The sequence below is a fragment of the Parasteatoda tepidariorum genome, chromosome 5, assembly GCF_982258835.1.
Source record: "Parasteatoda tepidariorum strain Cologne lab strain chromosome 5, Ptep-v5.0, whole genome shotgun sequence".
NCBI classification, from domain to species: Eukaryota; Metazoa; Arthropoda; class Arachnida; order Araneae; family Theridiidae; genus Parasteatoda; species Parasteatoda tepidariorum.
In genome coordinates, this window is record NC_141759.1 from 76590699 (window position 1) to 76612547 (window position 21849).

Sequence of the window (21849 nt, forward strand, 5' to 3'; positions counted from 1 at the left end):
TTCAAATTTACAATTGAGTATTAAAGCAAAAAAACTTACTTTTTACTAAAAATGACATTATACTCTGAATAACGTTTCTGTCTGAAATGTAATTTGTTTTAAAAAAATAAAATTTAAGAAAATATCAAATTTTAATTTAATTATTTTAGACTTGAAAGGAAAAGGTGACAAAATAGAAGCTTTCGAAAAAAAAAATGTTTTTTTTAAATTTATTTATTTATTTTTATTTTTTTATTATTATTATTTTTTTATAGATATTACGATTTTTTATTATTACTTGGAGGCACTAGCCTTTTCGCTCCGCTCACCACCCTCGTAGTTTATTTTCATTCGTCATTGTTTTTTTTCTTCTTATATGTCAATCATTTAAAAAAAACAAAAACATTTTGTTTATATGTTAATCGAAATGAAGTAGACGATTTACCAGATTTGAAAAATAATCATCATTACTTGAAAAAGAAAAAAAAATAAGGAATATAAAATTGTAGGACTCAACAACAAGAAGTAAAAGGGAAGTAAATTTTACTCGCAGATGAGACTTAAAACAAAGCAATTCAAAAAAGGGAACGGTTTTTACTGCACTTTATTAAGTTTTTTATTTTTTAAAATTTCTCTATGAATGTTATGATTTATATCTGGCAATATTTAATTTCTATCTCTTTCTCCTTTTTTTTAATTTTTTTTTTTGTGATGCTTTTTATCGACATTTATTGACTTCTACCCGAATGCGAGCTTAAAATATTAAGATTCAAGATCTCTCCAGGAAATTTTTTTTTTTTACTGCTATTGATAAATAGTCCATGCTTTATTTTCTATTTAAATAAGATTTTTTTTGCATTTATTAATCATTTTTTTTCTTCATGTTTACCTGTGGTAAAATGCTGTGGTAAAATATATTAATACTGCTTAATACTACTTTTAAACAACTTAATAGTTAACAACTAAAATAAATCCTGAAATTTGTCAATTGGAGATTAAATTAATTTGGATAAAAAAAAACATTTTTTTAGGGAAAAAATCCTTTTTTTTCTCCAAATTATTCTTTGTATAACAATTTTCCCCCCATTATGTATGTACACAAACTACATCTTTAATAAGTTTTAAAAGTACTTGTATATAACTAAGTTATTAAGTTGTAATAATTGAAATAAGAATGTTAAACAGCAAATTATTTTATGCAGCTGGTAGAAAACTAAAATTTAAAAAAGTTTCACAAAACTTTTATTCGTCATTTATTTGCTTATTTTGAACAACTAATAATAATTTACCCACATCTTTCTCCTCATTATGTCTCTTGATAAGTTCTTCCATATTAATGAAATCAAGACTTTACAAAAATTCAGTCTTAATAAAATTTTCGACTAAAATTAACTATTTGATGCGGAAAAAAAATCAAGTGGTTAAAATTAATGATATTTTCAAAAAACTAATGTATGCCAACCCTGTTTTAGAATATTTTTATTAGGTAGTTCTATTTTATTTTAACTTGCACACGCGATCTAAGGTTATGCTACCCATCACATCTTTTTTATTTGTTTATTAAGGTGTAATTTTTTTTTATGTAACTGTAATGCTAAGGCAACGTATTTGGGGGCAAAAATAATCACGATACCTCTTTTTTATATACCAATTCTTCGTACTTAATTGATTGGATTAAAAATCGGACTAATTTCAATATCAGTAGCTCTAATTTGTAACAGGTGTTTAAAAAAAAGTATAATCCTTCTCGTAAAACCACATATTTCTCGCCTACATTTACTTAGTTGTTTTCTGTTAGTTGCATTATTCTCATTTCCCACGCAGTTTGTGGCCACCAGCAACCCACCCAGGTTCGATGGCCCAGGCCTTATCCCTCGACCTTTTTTTTTTCCTTTCCCACTTATAACAAAATGCATCTAATCTACCTGTCGTCCATAGTGTGGGCAGTGATCAGCAACCCTTATTTGGGCCTAGGTCGCCCGCAGTAGGTCGTGCGGGATGTTTCCATTCAGAGTGGCAAGGCCACTAATGTGGTGGGCATTTCGCGTAAGTTTGAGGGCCGTCTGGCGGAATTACGACGTCGTTAAACGTGGTAAAGACCGGAAGTATTTCGTAAGAGATTGCTTTTCACTTTGATGGCCTTCTTTCGGTTCTATTTTCTTTTTACGGTGAAAGTGTTCCCTATACCGAGCTATTTACTTTCGTTTTTGTTATTTTAGGAAAATTATTTTGCGCTGCTATATTTAGATAAATATTAACATTATTTTTGTTTATTTATTTTCAGAGCCCGAAATTTTGATGTCTTAATTTATTTTTCTTCATGTTCGTAATAAATTCCTTTATATTTAAGCAGGAATCGCAATATTGATCATTTTATATTTCCTTAATTTACGAATAATATATAATTGAATTAAAATACGTGCATGAAGAAAAATTAAGATACAGTTTTCTAAAAGTTTGAACCTAAAAGAAGTAAAAAAATTTATTTATACCCATCCTGATATATTTTTTTAAAACTGTGTTGCAATATAAAAGGTAAAAATATTAGAAAAAAATTCATTTAAAAAATGACTCAATGGCAAAAATGACTCAATGGCAATGGCAAATTCGGGCCTTAATTATTACTCTTATATTCTAATAGAGGAGAGCTATTCTTGGCCTTAACCTATGCTATTAAATAGCAAATGTCATGTGTAATTTAATAGCGTTATTTATTTATTATTTTACGTTACTATGACGGCCATTGTTTTGGTAATATATTTTACCGTTATTTTTCACGTGCAGTGAAACCTGTGTAAATTGATCACTAGCGGTGCATTGCTTTAGTGATCAACTTAATAGGTGGTCAATTTTTAGAAAGGAAGTAATTGTTTTTTTTTTAATAATTTCTTATTAAGTAATTCTTTTTATATATTAATTGCTTATTAGTGGTGTATACCAGTTATTAATTATGCATAATTTTTTAAAATATCAGCACACAAAATCTGTGTACAATTAGAAAACGTTATTCATTTTAAAATTTATTTTCTTGTATGTATTTGTGTTTACAAAACTATTTTTTAAATAAGCCCTTTGTAGTTTGTCCATATCGTTGCTTATAAATAGACAATGGGATTTACTTTTAGCTCTATAAGCAATTCTAATACCTGGCGTAAAAACATAGTAATGTAAATGACTTTAAAAAATTTCTTTTCGTCAACTTACGAAGAGTTTAGAATGGCATTCATTGCACCATTAGACAATGTGATTTATTTTAGTGGTCAACGTACAAGATTGTCAAACAAAGGTTTTACACACTTTTCTTATACCAGATAAATTCGGTTCTTAGAAATAGAAAACATCTTAGATATGTCAATTTTACAGGTTTAACTGTTGTTACTTTTTAACATTCACATAGTTATTTATTTTTACTTTTAATTATAAAAGCGGATTAAAGTTTCGCCTTATTATGACAACTGAACGGTTCTTGATATAGCGAGTGAATCAAGAAAAGAAAGATTAGGGAGAGAATGTGAATCAGTATATTGGCGAATTATCCGTTAGCATTTTTTAGTACTTAAATCATATTAATTTGATAAATGCAAGCAAAAATTTAAAATACAGAATGTGATTTTCACTTTTTCGTATGATAATTGACGGTCATAGAATTTGATTTAAAAGTTTTAAAATTCAGAATACTTGCCTTGCCGGATCGGAGTAGAAAGGGTTATTAAATTTTTAAAACAAGAAATTTAAAAGCTAACAATGACCAAGTTATTTTAAATTTATTATTATTTTTTAAAGACATATTCTTATCAGCCATTTTATTCTTATCTGCTATCTCGAAGACCTCACTATTATATTTAGTAGCTAAAAGTGGTGTAATTTTTTTTTTTTTTTTTTTTTTTTTTTTTTTAAATGGTAACGAAACGAACATAATTACTAGTAAAGAAATGATTGGGAAACCCTGCTCTAAACTTGTACTTTCCTTATGTGCACGCAAGAGTTCCTTTTTTGAAACTATAAAAATTTAATATCATTTCGTGAATGAGATAAAATTTGATTAAATCCTGATAAAACTCATCTTACAATTGGGTTGTCGGCTTATCTTTTGATAAGACTAACTTTCGTATTTGAATTTTTTTTCTTTCTTCTTTTTACAAGGAGAAGATAATTTGAAGTGTTCAATTCTTATCCTTTAATTTTCAATTCCCGTGACGCATTCGTGATATTAATTTCATGAGAGGCTCGAGAAGTTAATATTGGTGCTAAATTTAGAATCGTTAATCTGCTTAGGGGTTGCCTTTTAATTTTTGCATGAGTACATTTTCGGTGCATTTAATTTTTTTCAAATATTTTTTTTTAAATGTGAGTAAGGGTGTACTGTAGTAAAGAACCGAGATAGGAAAATTTTTGACAATTGACGGTTTACTGTTAAAACAAATAAATGGGGTAGCGGGCAGTTGCTCAAATCAGTGTTTAAAACGAATGCAAGTAGAAAAGTTGTATAAAAATGAATTGATTTTATTGTTTAAAATAGTATTTTCGCTTCTATCAGTTTTTGATATATTTATGATTTAAACCAGTGTTTCCCAAAGTGTGGTACGCGTACCCCCATGGGTACGGGAGCAGTTTAGGGGGGGGGGGTACGCGTTCTTATGCGAATTATCCTGCAACATATGAAAATTTCATAAATTTTTATTTAAAAACAAATCTAGCTATGAAAATTTACGATTGCGTATTTTTCTATTGTCTATTTGTTGCAGAAGTAACAGTTAATAATTAGTAGTGTCAAACAGCCAGTTGTGATTTTTAGCTTTTGTGCAATTTTTTATACTAAAAATTGCATTCATTTTTTAATTAGTGGTACACAGCGTCACGAAAAATTTAGAAAGGGTACACAAAAGTCATTAGTTAGGGAAACACTGATTTAAACCATCAATCGTTAAGCAGTTTAACGTTTTTAACTGTATTTTCGTCGTATATTTATAAGTTTTAAAAATATACTCAGATGCTCGTGTAAATTACTAATTTGAATAATAACAGCATAAAATTAAACATTTACCATTTAGTTATAATTTTTTTTTATTCGTTTATTAAGGTTCAGAATCAGGGTTTGAAAAAACCCGGGGATTTTTGAAAAAACCCAACCCGCCTGGGTTTTATTGAAAAAACCCGGGGGAAATTGGGTTTTATTTGAAAAAACCCGGGGAAAATTGGGTTTTTTCATTTAGTGCTCACAAATTTTACAGTGAAAATTTAAACTGGAATAAATATTTAATGGTCATCCATGTTTTTATAATACGATTAATAGAAAGTGAAATTAAAATTACGTATAATTATAAAGAGTATCACTTACTTGTCCCTTTTTTCAAATATTTAGATAAATATATGCATTTTTAGATACATTTTAACTTTATAGTTTCAAAAAACAAATTAATCTTAAAATTATAAAAAAGCAAATATAAAAAGTTATAGCTTATTTTTTTAAAATCAGAAAATAAAACTTTCAATTTGTTTATTGTTGTTTAATGTATCACTTAATAGAATTTTTTTTTGTTTGCTTTCAATATTTTTAAGCATGATTAAAAGAAACAAAATAAATTGTATTCAAATGAAATCTTAAAGATAATATTTAAAAAATCTTAAAAGTAATATTTTAATTTTTAACTGTTTTTTAATGGTGATAAACTTTCTCCAAATAGTTAAAAATTGTCAGCAGATGTTAAGAGTTAACTTAAAAAAAGGTCCATTTTTTCCTTTATTATTATTATCATACAACAGATTCAAAGTGTATACATTTCTCTCTTAGATGGTGATACACTTTTACGAGTTTTGTAGCTTTATCTATTCCTAATCTATTTCGAAGTTTACTCTGCACCAAACAGAAAGTTGAAAAGTGTCTTTCGATAGAGACAGAGGATGCTGGTGCTGAGGACAGAGAAAAAAGAATTGACAGAAATTTTGTGGAAGTTAGGAATTTTATAAACTTTTTTTTTGCCATAATTTTCCACTATTTTTTGATGAAAACTGTTGAATAACAGTGTCAAGCATCATTGATTTTGGAAAGTATTCAGGATCAGAAATTTTGAATGCCATAACACGTGGCAGAAATTCTGGATGATGCTTAGAAAGACAGTTTTCTGCTAATTGGTCTTGTTCATCATTTAAAAATTGTCCCCTTGTTTCGGAATCCAGGATGCATATGTTAATAAATGATGTGGCTGAACAGCCTGATTGAATCTTTTTACAAAATGTTTATGGGGTTCTAATTCATCACACGATAGTAAGTTAATTCATATTTCAACAGCTTCTGAAATTGAAATGTTTTCTGATTGAAGCTTTTTTAAAGCTTCAGAAACAATTGATATCTGTTTTTCCCAATTAATAGTTTATTGGTAAAGCCCAACATTATTTAATATTTTTGACATATTATTATTAGATTTATTTTGATGTTCAAGAACAATCTCTTCATATTTATGGTAAATATTGGCAAAAGTTTTTACGCGCTCACAATATGAATTCCACCTAGTATCATTGGGTCATCAAGCAGTTTTATTCATTTGCCCATCCATGTGCTTGATGCACATTTCTAAAATATTTGTTAACTTCAACGATGTGTCCAATGATAGTATTAGGAGATAGAGACTTTTTGAACCAAATTAAAGAAAAAAATTTGTGAAAAAAACCACCAAGTGGGTTTTTTCAAAGTGGGCCCACTAGGGGAACCCTGGTTATATGTATTTTATATTAAGTTTAAATAATGCATTATCACTAATACATATTTGAATCTTCTTTATTGTTAAGTACATTACGTTTCATAATTTTTTAACTCAAGAATTATAAAATATAAATTCTGTAATATAAAAGGAACAATTTTATTAATATTTTTGTTTTCACACACATTTATTTACAACTATATTTATTAAACATATGGATATTACCTATTATAAAATTATAATCTGTAAATATTTATAATCAGTAAAAACTAAAATTTCATCTGACTTGAGTCAAATAAAAAACTGAAATAAATACTTAATGGTCTTACATGTTTATATAATAAGATTAATAGAAAGTGAAATTAAAACTACGTATAATTATAAAGAGTATCAGTTACTTGTCCCATTTGTTTTCAAATATTTAACCCGAGGAAAATGATTTAATTTTTATATGAATAATTTTAAAAAGTTCTCTTATAGAAAGTTTTAGCTTTTTTTTTATTTTATAGCCAGAAAATAAAACTGTTTAAATTTGTTAATGTATCACTTGGTAAAAAAAGAAAAAAATTGTTTATTTTCAATTTTTTGAACATATGAATTAATAATAATAACCTGTTTATTAATATATAAAGCATGCAACTATATTTGAAAAATTGATCTTTTCAAACTATATTATTTAAATTTTTATTTGATTTAATATCATTAAAATATTACTTTTTGTAAAAACCCACTTGAAGTTTTCAATAGTACCTACTATAAAATTATATGAAGATTCGAGTTTCTTTTACTTTACTAATATTAAAAACTTAATCATATAAATCATGCAACTCTATTTGACAAATTTATGCTGCACAATAAATTACATAAAAGTAAATGCGAAACAATAAGTTTTAGTAAAAAAAATTCTTTTTTTGAAAAAACCCACTTATTGTTCCAAGTGGGTTTTTTCAAGGTGGGCCCACCCAATAAAACCCGGGCGGGTTTTTTCAAAGTGGGCCCACTTGGCGAACCCTGTTCAGAATACTACCGTGCAATATAACAGTGGTTCTCGCATGATGTTGCGCTGAATCTTAGGGTTCAGTGGAAGTGTTAAAACGGTTCCGAGAGTTGGGATTTTTTTAACCAATTATTTTTTACCAATTTTTGTAGATGTAATTTTGTAGAATTTTGTTGTACCTGTAATTATATTTAGTTCCTATTAACAAAATATATTTTTTTTAATGTGTTGATTACCTTTAAGCAATTGTTTAAAGTAATACAAAGAACAAAATTATATTCCTTTTTTAAGAAATATTATTATTTTTCTTATAACAAGATATTAAATACATTAAAAAATGGACTTGAATTTAAAAAAAAAATTCTTCGTCTTTTCAAATCGAAATAAAAAGAATTAAATTCGTTAATGAATCTGTTGCCCATATAGCCGTTTTCAACATTCATAGCATTTTTTTTTTTTATCACTTTCAGTTAATATACACTAAAAATAAATTTTTAACTAGACTGCATTCAACTTTGGGACTGCGAATTCAAATGTGGGACATAAACTTAATTAAAGATTATCAATGATAAAACGTTGAAAAATTTTTATCTCTCTTTTCAAATATTTTCAAATAAAAGTAGTCTTTATTGGTTAATAGGCTTACAATTGTTTTTATGTACTTTATTTATGGAGTCTGGGTTCCACCGATCATTTAGGGTTCCTTACCCGTAAAAAATAAAAAAGCATTGTAATAGAAAAATCGGGGTGGGGCAAAAAATTAAACATTAAGATTCTTATATATTTGGCACCTTAGTATGATTGACTACATATTGAAAAGGAATAAAAAATCCAAAATTAATACCCCCCCCCCCTAGTTTTCCGAGATCTTATTTTAGCGTTGGTGGTATTAGTAAGGGAAAGAGAATATTGTCAAGTTGTGATTAAGAAAATCTACGGCGAACTTACATTGTTTTTTCAATTGCAGAATGAATTACTCTTGGGCAATAGTAGTTAAAATATACCAGTTTCTTTTGTTAAAATTGTCTAGTAACACATTTATATTTTTGAAAAAAAAACGGAAAAGTTTTTCGTATTTTTTATGTCCCACCCCATCAATGTGCAATACGAAAAATGCGCATCTGTCACATCCGCATCAAAAAGCTGCATCTCCAAGTTATGTGGCTGTCGAGAGAGATGGGGGTGGAGAGTGAGAGACCGTTTTTGGGGAGGCTTATAGAAAAACAGGTAAGTACTTTTCCCAGGTTGTGACATCATCTTTTAAAAGCCCTGCTGTCATTGAGTGCCATGAACATGGTTTAGTGGTCATTCATTTCAGCCTGTTTTGTTTTTTCACCACTCCCTTTACCAGACAGGCTGCATGTTTTGGTGTTCTCAACGAACATATAAAAGAAGAAAAACCGAACGTTTTTTCAGAACACTTGTTGCGTAAGTCGCTATTTATGGTGACATCCATAATGTGCGTTCAGTCGCTGATGTCAGTTGTAGGTGGTTGCTTAAATAAGATAGTCTTTATTTTGTTGTGTTAAGTCTTGGCGTCTGAGAGAGTGGTCAGTTGGGCGCAGTTGTCCAAGAAAATTCCATATATATATCTATGTTATATAATTGACTTTGGACCTTACTAATTTCTCTATAAAAAATGACCATAAATGTTTTGTTTTGCTATCAGGGGGGCCACAGAACTGGGTGATACGGGAAAAAGTCCAGGAATTTTATCGAAGTGCAAAAATCAGGGAAATTATTTAAAATACTCCCCCCTCCTCTCTCTCTCTCTAAAAAAAAAAAAAAGAATCAATTTGAGTTTAAGTTGTTTATAAGTCAAACATTCTTCTCAAGGAAAAAAAAAAAAAATAGCCATGTAAAAAAAAATTTTTTTTTAAAAATTTATTTTCAAATTTTATAGCAAGTATAAGCATTTTGTTATATATGTCTTTTGTACCAGAATAAGGCAGGATACCACCATTTTTGGGTAATATATCACAAAATATAGAGTCAGGTGCAAACATTAACGTGCTGCTATAATTGTAAATATGCAAGGAATACTTGGATTCTGTTTGAAGTAATGTGGATAAGTTACAATTCTATAATTAATCTTTGTGCGGATAAAAAAAAATAATTAATGCGAATAAATTTTAACGATTATACTTATTAGATTACAAAAGCATATTATTGTACATTTATATGTACATTGGCATATTATACAACAAAAAAGATACTTAAATTTACATTCATCCTTAAGTTTACTATATACTTTCACTGTTATTCAGAAAACAAAATTTGTTACTATAATACAGTATCAGATTAATGTGATGTTAGAATTTTGAAATTATTTTTTCATTCATCTTATCCACTAGTGTAATTTTTCTTTTCTTCTCTTTTAGTTTATTTTCTAATTTATCAGTAATCAAATTTCATTGCTAACTCTGAAATCATTGCATAAATATAACTTAAATAATTAAACTGAAATTATCACATTCTAATAATTTAAAAAAGACTGTAGCTTTCTGTTACCTTTTTTTTCTTCTTTTACATTATTATTAATATTTTAGACTGTTCAGGGAGCAAGTTGAAGGCTTTGGGGACCATCTTTTGCCCGCGGTCCATAGGTTGTGGATGCTTGGAATAAGGCATAACTTAAAAATTTTAAATATATTTACCAGAGTTCCTCGGAATAATAAAGGCAGCGTGCTTCCTCACAGAAAAAGCAACTTTGAGTTTTGAAAGGACACTCACTTAACACCGTAAAAATTTATCAAAATTAGTAATAACTGAATTTGATCCTAAACAATTTTTAAGTTGACGTCTTATACTATTTTATGTGTATATTTTAAAAAGTAATTTTCACTCATTATTTAAATAAGAGAAAAATTTGTATTTTATAAGTAATAATTAAAGGCATGCTAAGAGACAATCTCTGTGCATACATATTTTTTTCCGAAAAAAGTAAACTAAGAAATTTTCTTTTGATGAACAATAAGTATTTGTTTTGATTTCAAAAGTAAAAGTAATAATTCAGTAATTTTCTTTTGATTTCAAAAAGTATTTGTCAAAATTTTATTTAAACGATTATGACTATTTTATTTAACGCTTTTCTAATAATCGTTCAAAAGAAATTTTTTAGATGTAGACAATTATCAGTAGATCTTTCTTAAATTCATGAAAAGTATATACAAAAAGTTTAAACTAATAATTGTCTTTTTATTTTATATATATATATATATATATATATATATATATATATATATATATATATATATATATATATATATACACACACACAAAATTACTGAAACAGGACTCTATTTTCACTTAATCACAAAATTATAAGCAGATTTAAAAGACAACTCCTCTTTAAAAGTATGGAATTAGTCAGCCTGCATGGAATCAAGGTAGATCGGAATGTATCGTAACCTTTGTTTAGTAACGGAATTTTTCATGCGAACATTTCAATAAAATGTTATTCCATCTGATTGCGTTGGAGGAAAATAAAAAGCCTCTGATCATGTGAAGTTGTAGTATTCTTGAATTAATGCGCAATTCTGACTGAGATTTCACCCTAACTCCAGGTGTCTTATTAAGGTATGCGTCATTCCGTGTGTTGCCTTAAACTTTATTTTACCTTTGCTTTAATCGGAAAACTCTTTTGCTGGCTGACTCATAATTTATTGTTTTAACTTACGTTCTTTGTTTTGCAAAATCACTTTCTTCGTTAATTTGCCTATTATCCCATTTTGTGTATGAAATTGGCTTTTTTAATTATTGACCTTAGCTAAAAGAATTTTTTTTTTTCGTTATTTGTTAGGTTATATGTGATGCCTTCTACCGCTTTCAAACTGGAGACTTTCTCTCAACTTTCTTTAACATTTGATTCCCGGTTTAATAAAGTGGTTTTAAAACGATTTTCATCAGCGCTGCACTTAAACAATTTAAACAGCTCATTTTGGTCGATACGAAAAATATGAAACAAGTATTCTCTGAAACTCTTACTCCGTAAAAAGAAGCAGTTTGAGTGCCTTTAACTCAAATTTTAAATTTTTAATGGAGAAATAGTTTAAAATTTAAAAAATTTTTTATTTTATTTTTTAAAGATCGCCAATTTGGCGAAATTTTTCCATTTAAATGAAAATTGTAGCAAAACATTTGTAAAAATGGCTTATTACATGCTTATAAGCGTAATGACGACAGATCCTTTGAAAAACAGAAAAAGAATTGCTGAAAAGAATTGTTCAAACACGAATTTTTAAATCGATAAATAGCTTAAATATATTTTTAAAAAAAACATTAAGAAATTTTTTTATTTAAAAAATGCCACTAAACAACAGTTAACAAAAAATAACTTAGTATATACTAATAAAAGCTATTTCATATGACGGAGGAGCAGAGCCTTTGAAGAACAGTTTTAAAATGGCACCAGATAGCTTCGTTATCATGGTCTCAAAATGTGCTATCATTTTTGACACATGGAATTATTTAACGATTTTGCAACTAGAGGGCAGCAAGCTACTTTCATAAAGCTAACATAGCAGTGGCTAACAATCAATTTACTTATTATTTCGATATATCGGCGTCTAAATTAGCAAGTCTATTCCTCTATTTCCGTGGTTGGCAGCTGATTATTCGATGCGTTAAGAGAGGCATGCATTTCTCTTAACGGATTTAGAGGTTTGTCCGTCCAAAGCACCCCTCTATTAATATCGGATGATGTCCATCGAAGGGTCTTCCGTCGCTTTGGCCTCACCCTCCTATTCCAAACCATCCATCATCTTTCCTCCCTAGGAAATTATTCAGGAGCTTTTGGAAAACGGCTCTCTCGGATAATTTCCAGTTTATTTTGAGCTCTAAGCGCACTCAAAATACTTTAAAGAACAAATTTCTCAGCTCCAGTTTCATCTTTCAATACTGGGTCGATGGTCTTGATGTCACTGTCATATTTTTGGGAGGGAGTTTGTCCTTGGGTTATCTAGACTTTTTGGAAGCCCGATTGGTATAACTTATTTTTTTATCCATGCCATTTATTGCGGCACATTAATATTTCGGAGTTGACATTTATGCTTTTGATAGATAAATATTAGTGACAGATGAGTGCTTCTTGTTGTTTTAAAGTTTGTAATTTAGTGTATACTGTGGAGTAAAGTAAGGCCATGAAAGCAGATGATTATTACAGTTTTATTGTGTATGGGATTAGCTTATAGCTCTGTTATGTGCTAATTAATGTAACTTTCTTATTCTTAACCACGCTTATTTATAGCTGATTATTAATGTACAATTTTTTTTTAATAAAGTCCTCTTTTACATGTTCTTTAATTAAGGATTCACGACTTTAAAAGTACTTAGAAGCCATTAAGAGTAATGCTTGAAATCACACAATTATGAAAATATGACGACAATTATTGAAAAGTCTATGTAACCCTAAAATATTGCATTTAATTCTGTGAATTATTTGTTTTATTTAAGGATATCTTGAAAGCAGATTTTACTTCTTTTGTCACCCATGTTAGCTTAAGAAGAATTATATGAATATCAATTCCCTATTTATTAAAGTACTCACTAATGTTTCGGATTGTTTTTGTTTCATTTTATTCATTAAAATGTATTTTAGTGAACTTAATTAACAGATTTTCGTTTTTAGACGTTAAGTAATAGTTGAATCTGACTGTCCTCCCCCTCCCTGAAGTAAACAAAACAAGGGTTTCCCTACACCTATAAATACATTTTCAGTTTAAGTATCCTAATTGTAAAATTAATTTCTGCTAATTCTGAATTATAAACATAAAATTCTATCACTATCCATTGTCTATCACTATATATTGTCAGCTAACCGAATGTATACATTCGGTTAGCTGACAATTTGTCTCATAAAAGTGCTGAAATTTGCTTTAAAAAACTTGTTCCAAAATGCAATGATTTGATTTTTATAAATTATTGTTTAATTCCCTCATATCACATACATTAAATATATCCGTTTTATTTTAGAATTCAAATTTTCCCATTCCGTTATTCATAAAATTTGGTGGTCACTTTCCTCTTTAATTTTAAAGGAGCAATTTCATATTGATGTAATTCCAAACATCTTTTCACATCGAATTACATCGCGGGCGGAAGAAAAGAAAAAAATTTATCTCCTTTTTTCCCACTAAAAAAAGAGACTATCAGAAGTTCTGGATCATTGTCAAAGTAGATAGATAGTAAGTAATATTTGAAAATTATCTTCGCCATCTTGGTTTCAGTTGCTGGCCAAATCATCCATTGGACCACTGCTTCTCATCAATTGGGTGTAGGAGGAACGACTGGCAGGCTTTCAGATGGTTATCGTCTGCTATAGAATGAATTCTAAATAGTGGAAGATGAAGAGGGAGGGAAACTTGTGATTCGAAACTGGGGGAAAAGAGTATGGTGCAAAAAAAAAAAGCCCTTTCGTTAGCGGTCGGGGGAAATTTTTATGATGTGCGGGAAAACGTTTTTCGGTAATGCTTCCTTAAAATGGAGTGGGGAGTATTAAGTTTTTAATTCCCTTGGATTATGCAAAGCCAGCTCGGGGCTTCATTTAGTGGGTGATACTTTATTGCATTCTTGATATTAATATTTTTATGTGTGCGCATTTCTTAATTTCATATTCTTCGTGTGAAAAAAAAAGTGTATATTCGGGACCGTTTAAGTAATTCCTAAAAATGAATATTTTTTAATGGTTTTGGACTCTTTGTCTTTCTTTGTGGAAAAATATATCATGAATAAATTATGTGAATTATGCTGAATAAATTATAAATAAAGCAAGGAAAAGTAAACAAATTAATGAAAATAATAAATAACATCTTCTTTGAGGATGCTTGATACCTATTATATTGACACCAATTTTGTATTTATTAAGTCACTGATTATTATGATTAACATTATATTTTATGATATATTTTTTATTTTATTCATTAAAATGTGTTTTTTTTTTTAAAATTAGTAACTAAGTTTAAATTTTTTAAGTTATCAGTTTTTTTCTTCTTTCCTTTTTTTCTAATTTCAAAGCTCTTACAGTACTTTTAGTAAAATTTGATAATGTTTAAAAATTTTTAAAGCCTTAAAAATTAATATTGGATAACGAAGTTGCATAAAATGATTCTTAATATAATAAAAGAAAACAGAATATATATTATTTGGAACCGTTTAAATAATTAGTAAAAATGAATATTCTTGCGTAGTTTTGGAACCTTTGTCTTCCTTCGTTGTCAGAAATATAAGTAAATTATCTAAACTGCACTAAATAAATTATAAGTAAAAATAAACGAACCATAAATAAATGATAAATAAGTAGTATTTCCTTTGAGACTGCCCTGTAGTCAAATTCTACTTCCTTCGTCTCCCTGTTAGCATAGATCGAGAATTATATTGTATTGACATCAATTTTCTATTTATTAAGACACTGATTTATATTTTATAAAAATTTTTTTTTATTCTTCAAAACGTGGTGATAAAAAACTAGTTACCAAGTTTTAGTTGTTAAAGTTATCAGTTTTTTTTTTTAAATTTATATCGCCTATAGTATTTTCGGTAAATTTTTACATTGTTTACAAACTTCTAAAGCCTTAAAAATCGATTTTTGAAAACGGAGCTCCATATAATGATTTTTAATAGAATAAAACGGAAATGTTCCCAAATATTAGTCAGTAACTTAATAAATAGTGAAATAGTATGCATATAATTCTCTATAGGTTAACATGAGAGAAGGCAGTATAGTCTGCCTCTAGGACACCTTAAAGTACTTTCTTACTATTTATTTAGATTTTTTGACGCATTCACATAAAAAACATACGTATGAAACTTGTGTGATTGTAATCTTTCAAGGGGTTTTATAATCTCTAACAATAGGCTTACCTAAGGATTGAAAACACCAAAAAAATATTATACAAAAATTTTAATACGCAATATTCATTTCAATAGCTGCTGAAAGAGCAAAAGTAGAAGAAGTTAAAATTTAATTAAGTTAAATTTAAATATTATGTTATTAAATATTGGAAGATTTTTTTAAATTTATTTATTATTTTTATTTTTTTATTTCTAGTATTTATATTACAGTAGTTTCAAAATTTAGTGTCATTTCTTTGATGTTGCAAAACTAAATACAGTTTTTAATAAAATAAATTAATTTGTTACTGAATCGAAATAAAGATTCTATATTACAAATGTAATTTTTTTTAAAAATCAAAATTGAATCGTATACTTTTTTAATCTATGTGTACACTGGTTATCGAATCTTTTTTTGAATACAAAATTCTGAAACGTAGAAAGAAAAAACTGCTTGAATGCCTGGGGATACCAACTGTTTACTTAATCTTCTAAACTCGAAAAACTTTATATAGAAAAAAAAAGTAGCCTAGATTCGTCTTGCGATACACGCCTTTCACCCTTTAAACTACTCTTATCGCATTAGAATTACAATGTTTTTTATTTATTTCAACTTACGCAGTGGTTTGATTTTTTTTTCTTTTTTTTGTAGCTGTTTTCTTTACATATTTATAATCGTAATTTTCTTTAAAAATGTCCAAGTATATTTTTCTGCTAAATTTGTTGTCTGTTGCATTTCTTACGGTTATATATACTTTGTTGTTCTGCTAAATTAGTTATCAGTTGTTCTAGTTAAATTGTCGATTTGGTTTTATCATTTGAATACATATTATTAATGATGCCAAAGTGAAATTTAAAAAAAAAAAAAAATCAATTTTTCAAATTTATTTTTATAGTCTTAATTTTTTTTAAATATTTCAACTTTTTTTTTTAAAGATTACACCTATCTAAAATTAAATTACTACACTATTAGACTGCTTGAATGTTAATAAATCATATATGAGGATAAAAATGGCTAAAACAAATGCTCAAGACCTAATGCATTTTACAAATGCCCGCAATCGATCTCCCCCCCCCAAAAAAAAAAGCACGCGTTTATAATCTGGATTAAAAATCTCCATGTATACCACTCTACACACAAAACAAAATTTTTTTTTTTAAATTTGATTAAATATATTGCGATTTGTACTTGACAATGTTTCTGCTATGGTCGTATTTTTCTTATAATGCTATGAGCTATCTAAAAAGGTTAAAATGAAACAAGAAATTTTAGCTTTTTTTTCTTCTCCTGAGGTATTTATTACCAAATTATTTTGTAAAGAAAAAAAATTTTGCGAAAAATTCATGGCGAGAATAGCAACATCACATCTTTTTTAAAATTGTTACAATAGACTCTACCAACGTAGGCATGTAAAAATAATTCTGAAACAAAATTAAAAACTGCGATTCTGTGCCAAAAACAAATAATATAAGTTAGGACACTTTTAATTATTTAGTTGCGAGAAATCTTAATTTAATGGGAAATTTTAAAAATTTGTATACAAATGAAATTGAAGCACATCTACGGTTATAAAATAGTATCTTGGTACTTGGAATCTAATAGTATCTTGATCACACTGGTACTGGAGTTTTTTTTTTCTTCCTTTATATATATATATATATATAACGATGAACCATGTTCTCAGTTGAACCTAGTGCCATTAAATATTACATTCAATTCAATTGAGTTTTTATTACATGAAATTCTTTCAGTAGAAGATCTAAACATCTTACAGAATATCTAACCACCTTAATTGTTATTGCTCATAAAAGGTGCCTGAAACTTTTTTCGGAGAATCATATAGCATTCTACCTAAATATTGTTATTGTTAGTTCTTGCACTCAAGCTACAGGATTGCTTGTACATATATTTTCTTCCTTGAAACGGTGTCTCCCAAGATAAGAAATGTTTGAGAAGCTCTGTATGATGCTATAAACCACATAATTTATTTATTCCGGAAGCATCTAGTGACTCTTCCTTGCAGAGAGAGAGAAGATCTTTGGAGGATGGTGGGTGATGAGGATCTTTCCAGCTGTTTATTTGACCTTACTCTTCTTCCATTCAGTCAATGAGGTATTTTTGGTTCATTCACTCATCCCACTTTATTTATTTTGTCGGGTTTTAGAGAGAAGCGGTTTCAACTTCTTATGAAAGAAGGGCACTGTTTTTTGGAGAGAGTGGAACGATTAAACTTGTTCTCACCTTCTGATTACATGCAATGGCTTTAAGACCTGATAACTTACACTGCATCTCTCTTTCTTACCTGCCATTCATTACCTGGACAGCTTTAAAAATATTTGTGCTACTAATTTTGTTCTTTGTTATTCTGAAAGCACGTAATGTAAATGTATATATTTTGTTAAATTGAGCTATATATCTAGATTTCACGGTGCGTAGCGTTTTTAAAAAGTGCTTAAAGGTGCTTATTTTCGATTTTTGTTTTTTAAAAGCTCTTAAAGGTGCTTTTTTCATGGGGTGTTTTTAAAAAGTGCTTAATTTTTCCTTTTCGAAGATATTTTTTTTCTTTACCATATTGATTTTCACTACGTATTGTGCAAAACCATGCTTTTCACATTGTTCCATTCAACGTTTTCACATTTCATTAACCCACAATCCATTTCGGCCTACCGTCGGTCCATTGTGCATGAAAGCGCCAATCATTTTACATGTTTGATGAAATATTTGCGAGTCCGCATGTGCGTCTGCTGAGCTGAGTTCGGTGAGATTCTAGCACTCTCGTGTGCAACTCTGCTGCATTTTGCAAGATATTCTAAATTTCAGGCTTCATTTTCCACCCTCTGAAATTGAACTGAAAAATCTCTCAATCTTTCTATGGTGGCTTATCAAGAAAAAAGTTCTTTATCAGAAACTAGTTTTTTATCATGATCATGTGAAGTCTTTGAAAATTATTTTGCATTTTGTTAGTGTGCATAGTGCTTAAAAATATTTTTTGAGTGCTTAAAAAGTACTTAAAGGGTGCTTATTGTTTGTTGAAAGATTTGGCTATGCACCTTGATATAGATTTGTAATCTTTGGAAAAGGAATTATTTGTGGAAAGTTATTTGTATTTTACAATTGTGTTTACCCAATAGTTATAAGTATTATTTTAATTTATTTTCAATTTGTGCTGAAACTGTGCTGGGGCATTTACAATTGAAAAGCGACACTTTAATTTTTGGTATACATTTATTAAGTTATATAAGAGCTATTCTGTTTCACAACGTTGCTCTGTTTTTCAGATATGGATAGCTTTAAAAATGTTAGTGTACTACTAACTTTATTCTTTATTATTCTAAAAGAGCGATTTGTAAATTTATATATTTGTAAAATTGAGTTACAGATTTGTAATCATTAGAACAGGTAAAGAAAAGTTATTTGCCCTTTATGTAAAAAGTTATTTGATTTTTACCAGTCTTTCTTTTCCATAATATGTGATTTTTTTCTCCTTCGAAATAGTGCTGTGAGATTTAAAATTGAAACGCAGCTCAAATTTTGGGATACACTTATTATTTATTAGTCCTATTCTGTTCCTCAGCCTTGCAAGTTTTGTAACAATGCGCTATTTAAATCTGTCTACTTCGTAACATTCAGTTATAAACTTGTAGTCTTGAGAACAGGCGAGGAAAAGTTACTTGGAAGTTATTTACCATACTGTACTTTACCTGTTGAGTGTTACTTAATATTTTTTTTGAAGTATTTTGTAATGTTTTCTTTTCCAATTTGTGCTGCAACTGTGCTGTGGCATTTGCAATTGAAACGCAGCACATTTGAGTTTTGGTACACATTTATTTAATTGTATAGCTACCACCCTGTTACACCGCTTTACTCTTAACTCTCGGGCATATTGAAAATCCCACCTTTTTCAAAACCTCAACCTTCAAGTTTTTTAGTGAAAATCTTTTCAACTTGATTTCTTATCGAGACCAGTTATTTCATTAATATAATTCTGAGGCCACAAAGTATAAGGTATATGGTAAATCGGGTAGAAGAACAACCCTGGTGAACTTGAACAGTTTTTATTGAATTGCCTGTAGCACACAAATCTATGCAATGTCCTGGGGGGGGGGAAGACGCACGCACCGCTCTTTCTATTTGATATTTTTCGGGGTTCATATTTTTTAATAACTGCTTTTTTTTAAATCGTCTAAAATATGTTTCAGAATTTTAATCATTTTACCAAATATTTTTATCAATGTTATTTTAAAATACAGCGTTATTGAATTTTAAGAACTTAAATCGATTTGAACCGATACCTCAACACAGTTGCACCTTCTGCAAAAAATTTACATTTCATTAATTTAAGCAAACCAGAATTGCAGTTATCCGGATTGTCGAATATTCACTTAAATTGGAAACAGACAAGAAATTTTTTTTTTCAAAGGGGATTTTTTTTCCTTGCTGCTTGTAACTTGTTTGTTTATTGTTAGAAGAAAAAAAAACTATTATTTACATCTGCATAGGTTTTTTTTTATGCTTTTCATTTCTTTTCTCTAAATTTAGCTCGAGAATGTAGCTTGTGATTAAAATTTCATAGACCACCCTTTTTTATGCGATGTGGAGGATGAGAGTTCGGATAATTGGAATTCCGTAATTTTACTTGTCCATCTTTTAATTTTTTTTATTTATAAAATAATATTTATTGCTCATAAAATAAATAGCCACTGAACTTTTCCCGAAGACATTTGCTATACTCGAAGAATGAGCGTTTGCGGTATAATGAGATTGAAGACGCCAGCGTTATCGGTATCATTTTCACTCCACTTCCCGAACCAAACTTCGGCGCCTGCTGTCCTGAAAGCTCCAGCTTCCAACTCAGTTGTGGTAAATACACATTTCTCTCTTCTCCTTTTTTTTCATTGAAGGGAGCGATGCTGAAGATTCTTTTTTTCAATTCTCAAGAATATCACTGATTTTTATTCTTTTCAAGCAATAAATAAGAACCAAAACTACATGGCTGATACAAAAGATCTTTATTCATTTATTTCTTTTTATATTTTCTCATTATGAATCTCGTCTTCCCATTGGTCCGACTAAGGGGCTCCGGCCACTGACGGGACCCAGACCTTAGGGGGCCACGAAGCGTGTACGCGCCCCTGTACGCACACATTCCCGCCCCCTATTCTGACGCATGCGCTCTACGCCCTAGAGTTCGGGAGCTCTCCCGATCCAGTGGGAGTCGAGATTCTGGAGTGAAAAGATCCCCCCTTTGCTGCCTCTCTTCATCCCCCGTCCATGCGCCCTGGCAGCAGCGTCCGTCCGTTCCAGATCCGTCCACCCCCCGACTCGCAGATGATTGTTAAATGGAGAATTAGGTGTGCGCCCCTTCTGAAACTGGCCTCTGAAATGGTAAGATCTTCTTCATTGTAAACTAGGGCAATTCATTGAAGAGTTGAACTCGATGTTGCACACGATACAGCCTACCTTTTTTTAGAAGAAGAAAAAAAAAATAAGTACTCATTTTTGGCTAAAATAATATCGTTTGGCAAGTCCGAATTATTTTGTCGTTTTTCGATTTTTGAAGAATTAAAAGTGGACATACATTCCCGTATCTCACGTTCGCTATATAATTAAATAATACATAAATGAAGAACTAAATCGAACAAACTGATTTTGATACTTTTTCGCTTTGAATTCTAATTGTGATCGAAGTTTCTTGTTCTTCTTTCAACTGTGTAAAAATAAATTCAATATCATTTTTCGAATACCGAAATTTAAAATTGCTACTTACTTTGATTTATTCTTTGTTTAAAATATCCTCTATTTACTGGTTCGTTGCACGAAATTCAATTAGGCAATTCATTTGATTGGTAAAGGTCTACGTATTTTATAAGTATGAAAAATTAAGCAGCTTTCAAAATTTCCATAACTCATAAATTATTGCTGTAAATTTTCCTCACTAAGTGCCCTAATGTGTCTAATTTTATATGGAAGATCAAACATTTTTATGTTGCCATTATTTAACTTGGCATATTAATCAACGTTAACTTCGTAAGCGGTTGCGAAAAAAAAGGTTTAAATCTTCACGGTTAGTCTTCTATACATAATTTTTTTTGTATAATTCACAGCAGTAATTTCATAAAATTTGTTGTAATAATGGTTTTATGGCAGAAAAATTTTAAATTTATTTTCAATTATACGAAGTATTTGTTAAATTAGCGCTAAATGATCAACTGAGAAATGTTAAATTTCGAAATTTATTTATTTAACCTCAAACTAAATATAGGACTCTAATTCTATTGGAGTTTAGTTAATCAATTGTAGGAATTATGTATGTGAGATTTGTGATTGAAAACTCGAAAAATCTC

General features: G+C 29.0%; 1 protein-coding gene across 5 annotated transcripts in view; it reads left to right on the forward strand.

Annotated features, from left to right (window-relative positions):
- rhea (Talin_middle and talin-RS domain-containing protein rhea) overlaps positions 1 to 21849 on the forward strand; it is a 124380-nt gene that overhangs the window by 12954 nt on the left and 89577 nt on the right. The window contains exon 1 of one of the 5 annotated variants that reach the window (XM_087164322.1): positions 17443 to 17617. The exons of 3 other annotated variants lie outside the window; for them this stretch is intronic. The gene's annotated coding sequence lies outside the window, so the exon portion shown is untranslated. Of the gene's footprint in view, positions 1 to 17442; positions 17618 to 20710; positions 20891 to 21849 lie in introns of those variants that run through there. One more of the 5 variants, XM_087164319.1, reaches the window with a different exon arrangement.